The following is a 12,310-nucleotide window of genomic DNA, read 5'->3' as shown; positions in this document are numbered from 1 at the left end:
ACAACGCTTTTTGTATTGACTTATCTCTGCATGTGAAAAGGTATTCATGATTCATTGTTTTTTTAGGAATTTCTTGTATTGTGGCTTGTTTGATATTTTGTCTTGTGTACAGGTCACTGTAAGAACAACGCTTCTTGTATTGACTTATCTCTACATGTGAAAAGGTCTTCATGATTCATTGTTTTTTTAGGAATTTTTTGGATTGTGGCTTGTTTGACATTTTGTCTTGTGTACAGGTTGTGTTGATTCATTGTTTTTTTAGGAATTTCTTGTATTGTGGCTTGTTTGATATTTTGTCTTGTGTACAGGTCACTGTAAGAACAACGCTTCTTGTATTGACTTATCTCTACATGTGAAAAGGTCTTCATGATTCATTGTTTTTTTAGGAATTTTTTGGATTGTGGCTTGTTTGACATTTTGTCTTGTGTACAGGTTGTGTTGTATGCAGGTTATATGGATTACGGAGATGGGTAATTGATTGATTGTGTTTTTGTTTCTTCTTAGTTTATTCCATGACCATTAATAAGAAAGAAAAGAGGCTTATGTGAAAATAGATCAAAAATCTCATGGAAATTCATAGAAACTCCTTTATATGTTGAAGGAAGATGCAAAATGAGAGAATGAGAAGAAAGGTGATCAAATTTTCATCTAAAAATCAGAAATAATATGTAGATAAATGTCTCTTATGCAGAAATATGTGGAGAGGAGATGATTGCATCTAATAAACGGGTATCATTGCTTCTATTACCAATGACAATCCTACTCTATTGCCATGTGTGGATGATGAGGAGAGGCTCCAAATTGAGGATGGGGATTTTGTTTTTTCAAAGTTATGAGTGAGCTCAATGATGGCAAACCAAGAAAAGTGATGAATGTGTTGGAAATAATACTGAGAGGGGGGGTGAATCAGTATTATCAAGTCAAATATTCCTTTCTCAAAACTAGATAAACTATGCAGAAGGAAACCTGCATATACAATGCAAACTTTTAATTTACTTTATCTTTCTGATGTTGATTGTTAATCTATGTTTCAGAATCAAATAACTAGTAACCAGAAACAGTAAAACAGAGCAGAAAGAAAATCGCACACAAGAACACAAGATATAAGGTGGAAACCCAATGTGGGTGAAAACCACCTGCTGCAATTCGTCTCTATCTTCTCTTTAATTAGAAACTTCTTTTTACAATTGTACTGGTGCAGTCCTTTACCAGTACGCAGGCTACAAGTTATCAGTAAATTGATGAAAATCTAGCCGATCTCACAAGCCCCTAGTTATCTCTCTATCCTTCTAGTAATAGGTTCACAGATTCTTGACTCTCTCTTCTCAAAATAAAGATCTCATTACCCTGATGATGGACTCACCTAGCTAGTTCGAAACGTCGGTTTCATAAATTGCTCACAGGTTTTCCATTAGCAATAAAAAATTCTACCAGCCTGTATGGAATCTCTCTTTAAAACCTATAGAGAGCTACAACCCTCTTTCGTTTTCCAACTTCTCCTGGAAGGGAGCTACAACCGCCTTAGCTCTTGCACTAGCCAAGATACTAGTACGTAGGTGCTGGCCTACAGAAGGCTACAACCTTCTCTTTCTTCCAGGGACCACGTTTCATAAATTTTCAGACTGGATCCATGAACTTCAATCAAACATCAAGAATTTCTGCATCAAACAATCTCCTTTTCACCAATTAGCACTGAATCAAGTAGACACTTCTCTGACAGCTGTACCCAAATCACAGTAACAGCAACTACACACCAAATTCTGAACCCAGAATACTGCAGCAATAAACAGAAGCAGCAAGATCACAACTCAAAATATATACGCTACTTTAATATCTTAAAACCTGCGTGCATATGCTTCTGCTTATGGAACAACCTGTGTATACGCATTTTGCATTCACTGAACCAGTGTGTATACGCGCCTTCGCTTCACTGAGCCTGCGTACAGATCTATAAAGGATAATTCGCTCTTTCAGATATTCAAACACTAATTAACCTAGATTATCAGTTTTATAGATCAAGCAAGCGCCACATATAACAGATCAAAATCATACAAAGATACTATCATTCAAGCTTAAAGATTATGGTCCATCAATAGAACTTATCCTTCTCTTTACGCTAAGGCTCCTCCTTCATTCAGATCCAGATCTGCACCATAACCCAATTACCAGTATTCCAGATCTAGCACTTTATCAGATATTCAATAATAATTCAGATGATACTTTGCCACATGATCTCCTTCCTCTTTTATAGTCTTAGGCCTTCCACAATACCACGGTCCAAAACCATAATAAACAATAACAAGGACCCAATACCTGGGGTCAACACTTCTGACAAGATACCATGGTCCAAAACCATAGGTTCAAATACCAAGGACTAACTACCACGGACCAAAAGTAAGTTCTCCAACATATACGCGCTTTTCCTTGCATGAAAGTGCGTGTATACGCATACTCTCCTTTGTAACGTCTAACCCACGTGTACACGTGCCTTTGTCTAGGTGAACCTGCATATATATTTTTTTCTTCATTCCGAAAGCCTGAATTGAGATCTATTACCCAAGAGAGTTGCCATCAAGGACAACACCTGTGCCATAGCTCCAAACCTATGCCATAATGCCAACAATCTCCCCCTTTGGACTTGATGGCAACCCCACAATCCTCAAAGTCATTCTCCCCATTTGTCATCAAGGGCAAAGGGTTGTGCTCCCCCTGAGTACATGCTGAAATCTCTGCCCTGCTGTGCTGACCATACTCCCCCTAACTGTAGGCAAGATCTGCAAAAATATGTTCTTCAAGATGAACCATGACTTATACATCATAAAAGACCTTCCTATCACCAAAAGACTTAATACATACATCCATCACCCAACCAAGTGGGGATCATCCACCCAACCAAGTGGGGATACATCAGAAATTTACATATGACAACCAAGTTCATTACATGTTCATCCCAGGCAGAGTGGGGAAACAAAAATAGGCCGTTACATGACCTTGACACCACAAAAGAGATAGAGACGAAATAACTAGAGCAAGACTCAATAAAGTCACCAGTATCAATCATCATTCAGATCAGCAACCAAAATTTCCTTCTGTTCTCCCTTTGCCTTTGTTCCACCTGAACTCAACAACAGCTGTGAACTAGAGCCAAAGGCTTCTAAGATAATGCCAACAATGCATCATTAGAAGTTTATCTGCTGCCCCTGAACCTGTGCCGAATGGTCTCTGTTAGACCCATATCATAATGTCTTCAACCAGAGCCTGTCCCTACTGATATCCATCAAACCTCCATATACGCGACTGTCTCTGCACAGACCTGCGTATGTACGCGGATCCTCCTCAGGCAACTCGCATACACCCATTTTTCTCTGAAATAGACAAGATTTAACAACAAGATGATGCATCAACTACTCCCAACTTCTTTCTGAGGTATTCAAACGTTTCCCTGGGCAGTGGTTTGGTGAGAATATCAGCAACTTGTTCCTTAGAACGAACATACTCCAATTTGACCTTTTGTTCCAACACTTGTTCCCAGAGAAAGTGATACTTGATCGGTATGTGCTTGGTCTTTGAATGCATGACTGGGTTCTTTGAAATGCTAATTGCACTTGTATTATCACACAAGATGGAGATAGGTGGTGTACAAGTGATTTGAAAATCCTGCAAGGTTTGCATCATCCAAAGGAGTTGAGTGCAGCAAGATGTAGCAACCACATATTCTGCTTCAGCTGTAGATAAAGCAATCGAACTCTGTTTCTTGCTGAACCAAGATACTAATCTGGAACCCATGAATAATGCACCACCACTTGTGCTCTTCCTGTCATCCATGCTTCCGGCCCAATCTGCATCTGTATAAGCATGAAGTGTGAGATCTGTATCTCTAGGATACCATAAGCCATAGTTTTGAGTTCCTTGAAGGTACTTGAAGATTCTCTTAACTGCCTGAAGATGAGTTTCCTTAGGATTTGCTTGAAATCTTCCAACTATTCCCACTGCATGCATAATGTATGGTCGGGTACCTGTCAAATAAAGTAGACTTCCAATCATAGATCTATAGGTTGGTTGATGCACTGCTACTGATTCATCATTTTCACTGAGGCTGCATCCTGTAACCATGGGGGTACATACTGGTTTTGCATCTTCCATGCCATATTTCTTCAAGATCTGCTTGAGATACTTGGTTTGAGAGAAAAAGATACCGCCTTCATTTTGTTGGATTTGCAATCCAAGAAAATATGTCAGTTCTCCAAGCAAAGACATTTCAAATTATTTTTGCATCACCAAGGCAAAGCTTTGACTCATAGCTTCTTCATTGCTGCCAAAGATAATATCATCTACATACACAACAAGTATTAGCAATTTGTCATTTTCAATTTTTATATAAAGATTGCTATCTGATCCTTTTGAAAAACCTTGTTGATGAAGGTATTTGTCCAAACAATAGTACCAAGCCCTTGGAGCTTGTTTAAGACCATAGAGGGCCTTCTTAAGTTTGCATACAAGATTTGGATCATTCCCAAGAATGAAACCATCTGGTTGCTCAATGTACACTTCTTCTTCTAAGTCTCCATTCAGAAAGGCTGATTTCACGTCCATTTGAAATACTTTGAACTTTTGAAAGCTTGAGAGAGCAAGGAACATTCGGATGGCCTCAAGTCTTGCAACAGGAGCAAAAGTTTCTTCAAATTCTATTCCTTCTTGTTGAGCATACCCTTTACAAACAAGTCTGGCCTTGTTTCTAATTACTTCCCCATTTTCATTCAACTTGTTTTTGAAGACCCATTTTGTCCCTATGACATTCTTATCTTTTGGTCTAGGAACCAACTCCCAAGTGTTGTTCTTTTCGATCTGCTCAAGTTATTCATCCATTTCCTTGACCCAAAATTCATCTTTGCATGCCTCTCTTACATTTTGTGGTTCAATGGAGGAGAGTAATGCCAAATAGCTTGAAGCTTCTGCAATTGTTCTTCTTGTTTGCACGCCTACCTCCTTTTTCCCCAAGATTTGAGATTCTGGATGATTCTTTTGAACATACCTGGATGGAGTCTTCTCTTCTATCCTTGTCTGTTCCTCTGGTGCCTCTTGAGGTTCCTCTGGTGCCTCTTGAGGTTCCTCTTCATCTTCAGTCTGATTTGGGGGGTAGTCTTCATCCTCTTCGATACTTTCATAATTCACTTGCCTAGGAATGTTTCCTTTTTCATCAACCACCACGTCAATGCTGTCAACAATTCTTCCAAGTCTTTTATTGTAACACTTATATGCTTTTCTATGGGGAGAATAACCAAGCAGAATGCCTTCATCTGCTCTAGGTTCAAGTTTGCCAAGCTGTTCATCATTATTTTTAATATAGCATTTGCTTCCAAAATTTTTGAAATGCTTTACCGAAGGAGTCTCACCATACCAGAGCTCATGAGGAGTTTGAGTGCTATTCACTCGGAAATTTGTTTTGTTGAGAATAACAACCGCAGCAAATGCATCTTCACCCCAGAAGGTTGCGGGAGTTCCAGACTCATCAAGCATAGCACGAGCCATTTTTTGAACCGTTCTGTTCATCCTTTCCACCACTCCATTTTGCTGAGGGGTCCTAGCTGTAGAGAATTCCCTTCTTATTCCATGTTCTTCACAGAAATCGAAAAATTCATTTGAGGTAAACTCCCCACCTTTGTCAGACCTGAGGCACTTAATTTTGAGATCTGATTCGTTTTCAGCCAAGGCCTTGAAAGATTTTAATTTTTCGAATGCTTCATCCTTGTGTTTCATAAGTCCTAACCAAACCATCCTGGAGAAGTTGTCAATGAATAATATAAAGTATTCTTCTCCTCAAGGTGACCTTGTCCTAAATGGACCACATACATCTGTATGGACTAGCTCAAGAGGCCTGCTAGCTGATCCTTCCTTCTCAGGGAAGTTAGTTTTGGTTTGCTTACCAAACTGACATGATTTACATATTGTGTTGTCTGGAATTTTGATATCTGGAAGACCACGAACTGCTTGGTATTTTCATGCTTTCCTTATTTGTGAAAAGCTTAGATGCCCCAACCTCCGGTGCCATAACCAGTGTTCATCATCCTTGCTTAAATAACATTGTTGTTGTCCTTCTTCAAATATGTATAAATTATTTAGAGTTCTTCTGCCTTTGATCACTGTTTTTCTTGTATCAAGATCACGAAAACTACATCCATTTGATCGAAATATTACCTCGGTTCCTTGATCGCACATCTGACTGACACTCAAAAGATTATGCTTCAAGCCATCAACATACAAAACATTTCCAGCTTTGACCTTTTCTTTCAACTGAGCAGTGCCTTTTCCTTTTATGAATGCAGGGGTATCATTTCCAAAAGAAACTTTTTTTCCCTTTTCTAAAACACTATATGATTCAAGTTTTTCTTTATCACCTGTTATATGCTTCGAACATCCGCTGTCGATGTACCATTGATTTTCCTGTCCTTCTGCATAAAAAGCTATTCCACATCTTTTTGGTTGTGGTTCCTTTATTCTCCATGTTTTGGTACTTGAGGCTTGTTCCTTTGTCTGCCAAAACCTGCTCCTCCATTTAGAATCTTCATGAACAAAGTTGTTACAAATAGAACATTCAATTTCATTTTCAAGGGCCGAAACGTTGTTATAGGTCCTTTTCGTGATCCCAGTCATACTCCTTTGTTTTTGAGCTTCTCTAGTCATGATTGTTTTATAGGAAACACATTGAGCTACTTTGCGGCCAAAGTTATGGCAAGAGAAACATTGGCCATTGAAGAAGCTTCTGCGATTATCAAATCTACCTGCCAAATGATTGTAGTTTCTATTGTCATCCATTCTTGAGGCAAATTGAGAGGATTTTATCTGTGGTTGGTTGTAGCTTTTGTTCATCCTTGAGGTGGATTGCCCCTGATTTACCTGGTATTCTTTTTTTATTCTTGATGTAGTTCGTCCCTGTTTTACCTCGTGATCTCCATTGGGCTTTTGCTCATTCCTCATTCCTGCATCGAGATAACTCTTTGAGGTGGATGCTTGAGATGCTTCTCCATTATACCCCAGACCTGTCTTGATTAGTGGAGAACGCTGTACATTGATTATCTCATCCAGAGTTTCAGATCCTTTAACAAATTTAAGATTAAGAGCCTTTGTTTTCTCAATTTCTTTTCTAAGGCCAACAATTTCACATTCTAACTTCTCAAGAGATTTTTCTTTTTCATCAAGTTGGAATTGCAGAGTATCAATGATCACATTATTTTCTTCTAAATATGTTTTGAGTCTAGAAATCTCTTCATAAAAGCCATCCACATCTATAGCGTCCATGTAATCATCTTCAAAAGTCATTAAAAGTTTATAGTTATTACCTCATTCATCTTCATCACTATTTGAAAGACCATCACTATCTTCATGAGTGTAGTAACTTTTCTTAGTTACATTCTGTTTCTTGTTCCATCTAACAGGTTCCTTCCCTTTGTCAGTTTTATCCTTATGAGGACATTTGGCAGCATAGTGACCGACTCTCCCACAAGCAAAACATTTGAAAGGTAACTTACCTCTGAATCTTCCAGTACCCCATTGAATATTTTTGACAAAATTTGATTCTTCTTCCTCTTCTGATGCATGTCCTAACTCATAATAGTCTCCTTTGCCTGAAGCTTTGAAAGTTGCTTCTCTCCTGTCTGATGGTCCTCCTTTCCTCATTTCATAAGCAGTTAGAATCCCGTGTAGCTGTGACATGGTAAGGTTTCGAAGATTCTCCTTTTCTTCTATTGCAGAAACTTTAGATTCAAACCTAGGGGACAAAGATCTTAGAACTTTTTCAACCACAACAGTCTCTTTTATTTCTTCACCCAAGTTTTTCATACAATTAACAATATCATCTACACGAAGGAAATAGTTAGCCACACTTTCATCATTGTGCATTTTGAGATTTTCATATTGAATCCTGAGGGTTTGAAGTTTTTCTCGTTTTACCTGATCTTCTCCTTCATAGCTCAGAACAATCTTGTCCCATATTTCTTTTGCGGATTTATACTGCATAACCTTCACGAATTCTGATTGAGATAGACATCCTAGAAGAGTATTGATTGCCTTTGCATTTGTTTCATATTTCTTCTTCTCAGCCGGATCTGTAGGAGTTGCTGATGGAAAAGCATACCCTGTGTCTATGATATCCCAGACTTCTGTACCAAGAGATTGAAGATAGGCAGTAAATCTTACCTTCCAATATACGAAGTTTGTCCCATCAAAAATCGGTGGCTTGATTGATGCTTCCCTCTTGTAGTTGCTCATGATGATAGATCTTCCTTCAAGCGATCAAGCTTCTTCAGAAGGACCCGCTCTGATACCAATTGTTGGAAATAATACTGAGAGGGGGGGGTGAATCAATATTATCAAGTCAAATATTCCTTTTTCAAAACCAGATAATATACGCTACTTCAGTTAATTAAACCCGCATATATACGCAACTATGCAGAAGGAAACCCGCATATACAATGCAAAGTTTTAATTTACTTTATATTTCTGATGTTGATTGTTAATCTGTGTTTCAGAATCAAATAACCAGTAACCAGAAACAGTAAAACAGAGCAGAAAGACAATCTCACACAAGAACACAAGATATAAGGTGGAAACCCAATGTGGGTGAAAACCACCTGCTGCAATTCGTCTCTATCTTCTCTTTAATTAGAAACTTCTTTTTACAATTGTACTGGTGCAGTCCTTTACAAGTACGCAGGTTGCAACCTGCAGAGAGCTACAACCCTCTCTCGTTTTCTAGCTTCTCCTGGAAGGGAGCTACAACCCCCTTAGCTCTTGCACTAGCCAAGATACTAGTACGTAGGTGCTGGCCTACAGAAGGCTACAACCTTCTCTTTCTTCCAGGGACCACGTTTCATAAATTTTTAGACTGGATCCATGCACTTCAATCAAACATCAAGAATTTCTGCATCGAACAATCTCCTTTTCACCAATTAGCACTGAATCAAGTAGATACTTCTCTGACAGTTTTACCCAAATCACAGTAACAGCAACTACACACCAAATTATGAACCCAAAATACTGTAGCAATAAACAGAAGCAGCAAGATCACAACTCAAAATATATACGCTACTTTAATAACCTAAAACCTGCATGCATACGCTTCTGCTTATGGAACAACTTGCGTATATGCTTTTTGCATTCACTGAACCAGCGTGTATACGCGCCTTCGCTTCACTGAGCCTGCGTACAGATCTATAAAGGATAATTCGCTCTTTCAGATATTCAAACACTAATTAACCCAGATTATCAGTTTTATAGATCAAGCAAGCGCCACATATAACAGATCAAAATCATACAAAGATATTATCATTCAAGCTTAAAGATTATGGTCCATCAATAGAACTTATCCTTCTCTTTGCGCTAAGGCTCCTCCTTCATTCAAATCCAGATCTGCACCATAACCCAATTACCAGTATTCCAGATCTAGCACTTTATCAGATATTCAATAATAATTCAAATGATACTTTGCCACATGATCTCCTTCCTCTTTTATAGTCTTAGGCCTTCCACAATACCACGGTCCAAAACCATAATAAACAATACCAAGGACCCAATACCTGGGGTCAACACTTCTGACGAGATACCATGGTCCAAAACCATAGGTTCAAATACCAAGGACTAACTACCACGGACCAAAAGTAAGTTCTCCAACATATACGTGCTTTTCCTTGCATGAAAGTGCATGTATACGCATACGCTCCTTTGTAACGTCTAACCCGCGTGTATACGCACCTTTGTCTAGGTGAACCTGCGTATATATCTTTTTCTTCATTCTGAAAGCCTGAATTGAGATCTATTACCAAAGAGAGTTGCCATCAAGGACAACACCTGTGCCATAGCTCCAAACATGTGCCATAATGCCAACAGAATGTCAAACCATATTCTTTCCATGTGCAAGAAGACACCACCAACTGTGTCAACAATATCCATATATATCATTCCTAATTGTTATAGCTCAATTCTGCAAAGTTTAAATTTCAAAACAAAATTGCATAAAGTTTTTACTTCTTTCTTCTATGTTACTCTTTCCTATACTACTCTTTCCACCTGCAAGAAGACACCACCAACAGTATCAACAATATCCATATATATCATTCCTAATTATTATAGCTCAATTATGCAAAGTTTAAATTTCAAAACAAAATTGCATAAAGTTTTTACTTCTCTCTTCTATGCTACTCTTTCCTATACTACTGCCTTACAATGTTTCCTTTGCAACATATGGTGCAATTGCTAGTATAAACACAATTAATATTTAATTAATTTAACATACATAGGCATCTACATGTCTATTTTGGAATACTGTCTCCATAATTTCAATTTGATTATTAATAATTATTAGGTGGATGGTAAGGATTTAACCTCCATTGAATGTTCTAAAATATTCTTAATAGTTATACCCTTTCACCATTTTAATTAAATTGATTAATTGAAGACAAGGTTGTATGAACAAATGTCATATGAAATGTCTTGAAACTTAGTCTTGTTGTTTTTTATTTTTATTTGGTATGGGTTGAATTGGATACAAGAGAAGTTTGCATATTTCATTAAAAGAGAATCAAGGGAAGACATGCTTTTGTGTTTGGGTTTCTGTTGTTTGCAAGCATAAACATTCTTTACGATTGAAAATTTTCCTACACAGTTTTCAATTTCATTTTGCATCAATGCTATACAACCCATGCCTTCACCTCTTAGTTGGGGTTTAAGGTTGTTTATGAAAGTAAATATTCTACAGGATTTCAATTCTTTCTTCCAAAGTAATCTTTTGTTTGTATTTATTTTTTATACTTCAATGTCATCTAGAGTGCCTTTCCTTGTTTATCCCCTTGAGTGGGATAGATTTCTTATACTGTCTTTATGCAGTTGAGTGTCCAAACATATTGGTAATGGAGTTATGGTCTATAACATGACTTTTGTGGCTCTGGTTGTGAAATTTAGGGCTTCATTGCATCTTAAAAAAACATCAACACCAGAGAACCATCACATTCAATCAAGGATCCATACCTACATTCACCAACCATCCATTTCCAAATTACCAAGCTAGCTAGTTCCCTAGAAGGGTATAAAACAAAACTAAAGTTGCAAGTACAATGTTGAAATTACGAAGCATTCCCTTAAAGGGTATAAAACAAAACTAAAGTTGCAAGTACAATGTTGAAATTGCTAAGCATTCCCTCAATTGACATATTGCAACTCAAGTCAATAGGATAGATAAGGAGGAGGTCACTTTACTTTTAACACCATGTTATTTCTCTCACTCAAATTGTAACATAGATAAGGAGGAGTTCACTTTACTTTTAACACCGTGTTATTTCTCTCACTCAAATTGTAACATATCACGCATGTCTCCATCTATGCTCTTTCTCCACATGTTATTTCCTTACGGCGTTCCTTTGCAACATCTGGTGCAATTGCTAGTTAATTACTTTTTATATTGATTTATTTCAATGGTGATATATTTTTCTCGATTCATTGTTTTATATTGTTTCTAAAGAGACAAAAGTGATATTGTATTGTCATTAAATATATGTTTTTATTGTCTCTAGAGAAACAATAGCTAGGATTAAAGACATATTGCTTCTATAAAGACAATATGACTTTAATCCCAACTATTGTCTTTGGAGAGACAAAAATGAACTTATCTCTCCAGAGACAATAATGCTTGTGTATATATGTTATTTATAGAGACAAATTTTTAAGACGATACAAAAGTTTTTCTTGTCTCTAGTTAAGACAATTTACCTAAAAATTGCCTTAAATATTCTCTTAGAAACATATTCTATGTTATAGTGACTCATCTTCTAAACATTCTTTACTCCGCACAAATCTCCAATTTTGTACACTTTTTGATAGGCACAACTATTTCCACACTTGGATCTTTTCTAAAAAAATTGGTCACTTCAAAAAAATTTGTATATAGATTTAAGAACTATATCATTATTGATATATTTGATTTTCAATTTAAAGCTTTTTTCTTAGCTCAAAAAATATCATTCTAATGCAACTTCTTAAAAAAAAGTACATGATTTTTCAAATAAATTGATGCTGGTAAAAATATATAATTTAACTTATATCAAGGCATTACACCACAAAAGTTTTTATTTGGTTTAAAAATTATATTTAAAAATATGTGATTTTAGATGTTTTTTTTGGTTATTGTGTTATACCTTTTTTTCATATTAAATAAGTATAGAATCTTTATTCATAAGTATAAAGTATTTAAATTAATAATTTATTTTTTCTACAGAGTCTTGGATAGAAGGTAATCAGTGATTCATTCAGTGCTCTTTTAAAG

This window comes from Pinus tabuliformis, chromosome 1_2 (genome assembly GCF_031772625.1).
Source record: "Pinus tabuliformis cultivar Carrire ecotype Pingquan chromosome 1_2, CPIR1, whole genome shotgun sequence".
Taxonomy (NCBI): Eukaryota; Viridiplantae; Streptophyta; class Pinopsida; order Pinales; family Pinaceae; genus Pinus; species Pinus tabuliformis.
This window is presented reverse-complemented; position numbering follows the sequence as displayed.